Source organism: Papio anubis, chromosome 4, assembly GCF_008728515.1.
Source record: "Papio anubis isolate 15944 chromosome 4, Panubis1.0, whole genome shotgun sequence".
In the NCBI taxonomy this organism is placed as follows: Eukaryota; Metazoa; Chordata; class Mammalia; order Primates; family Cercopithecidae; genus Papio; species Papio anubis.
The window spans coordinates 55,349,667-55,351,554 of NC_044979.1; the positions used below are offsets into that span (position 1 = coordinate 55,349,667).

The 1,888-nt window shown below is 45.4% G+C and overlaps 1 pseudogene across 1 annotated transcript; it reads left to right on the forward strand.

Annotated features, from left to right (window-relative positions):
• The first annotated feature begins 652 nt into the window (after window positions 1–652).
• Window positions 653–1,533, forward strand: LOC101005573 (annotated as a pseudogene). Its single transcript, XR_645253.3, has one exon. The product of XR_645253.3 is annotated as a 60S ribosomal protein L7a pseudogene (transcript).
• The last annotated feature ends 355 nt before the right edge of the window (window positions 1,534–1,888 follow it).

Here is a 1,888-nt window from a genome sequence, read left to right on the forward strand (position 1 = left end):
CTGTCAGGGGTGTGGGTGCTAGGGGAGGGATAACATTAGGAGAAACGCCTAATGTAGATGACAGGTTGATGGGTGCAGCAAACCACCATGGTACGTGTATACCTATGTAACAGACCTGCACATTCTATACATGTATCCCAGAACTTAAAGTATAATAAAAAAAAAAAAAAAAGAAAAAAAAAGAAAAGGATGGAAGGAAGGAAAAGAAGGAAGGTAGGCAGGCAGGCAGACAGGAAGGCAGGCAAGAATACATAACAAATATCTGTGTGGCTTTACAAAAACACAGGAAGAATAGATGAGAAGTAATGACGTTGTTTACTCACACAGGATTGGGTAGAATGGATGGAACAAAAGAAGGAAGACAATTCTCTGAATATACGTTTTCAGATCTTTTAATTTTGTTTTTTCTTTTATCAGCTTTTAAGTTCTGGAGTACATGTGCAGATTTATTACACAGGTAAACGTGTGTCATGGTGGTTTGCTGCACAGGTCAACCCATCACCTAGGTATTAAGCCCAGCATCCACTAGCTATTCTTCCTGATGCTCTCCCTAATATTCTAACACCAAAGAAATGAAATTAAGCCAGCAAGGATGGGAAGCGGGTAGAGGGTGGGGAAGACTCATATTAAAAGTAAAGTCATCTCGCTCTCTCCTCCCGCCGCCCAAGATGCGGAAAGGAAAGAAGGCCAAGGGAAAGAAGGTGGCTCCGGCCCCTGCTGTCGTGAAAAAGCAGGAGGCCAAGAAAGTGGTGAATTCCCTGTTTGAGAAAAGACCTAAGAATTCTGGCATTGGACAGGACATCCAGCCCAAAAGAGACCTCACCCGCTTTGTGAAACGGCCTCGCTATATCAGGTTGCAGCGGCAGAGAGCCATCCTCTATAAGCGGCTGAAAGTGCCTCCTGCTATTAACCAGTTTACCCAGGCCCTGGACCGCCAAACAGCTACTCAGCTGCTTAAGCTGGCCCACAAGTACAGACCAGAGACAAAGCAAGAGAAGAAGCAGAGGCTGTTGGCCCTGGCCGAGAAGAAAGCTGCTGGCAAAGGGGATGTCACCACTAAGAGACCACCTGTCCTTCGAGCAGGAGTTAACACCGTCACCACCTTGGTGGAGAACAAGAAGGCTCAGCTGGTGGTGATTGCACATGACGTGGATCCCATCGAGCTGGTTGTCTTCTTGCCTGCCCTGTGTCGTAAAATGGGGGTTCCTTACTGCATTATCAAGGGGAAGGCCAGACTGGGCCGTCTAGTCCACAGGAAGACCTGCACCACTGTCACCTTCACACAGGTGAACTCGGAAGACAAAGGCGCTTTGGCTAAGCTGGTGGAAGCTATCAGGACCAATTACAACGACAGATACGATGAGATCCGCCGTCACTGGGGCGGCAATGTCCTGGGTCCCAAGTCTGTGGCTCGTATCGCCAAGCTCGAAAAGGCAAAGGCTAAAGAACTTGCCACTAAGCTGGGTTAAATGTACACTGTTGAGTTTTCTGTACATAAAAATAATTTAAATACAAATTTTCCTTCAAAAAAAAGTAAAGTCATCTCTAAATTAGAAATAATAGCAGTATCTATACAAGTAAATCCATGTAAAGTGCTCAGAACAGTGCCTACTATATGTAAACACTGAACAGGTATTAACAACATTGCTATTATTGTGTTAGTGTATTAGGTACCTGGTGCTACTAAGGAAGGAGACCACTACTACTCCTGCTGCCCTCCTCCCCCCACCTTGCCTAGTTCACAACACAGGAGGAAAGCGAGAAAGAAACAAAAGATAAATAACCAGACAACCTTGGCACCACCACCCGACCCTAGGAGTTAAACAACGTAATAATAATAACATCAACCCCTGGCCTAAACTACTTGTGTTATCTGTAAATTCCAGAC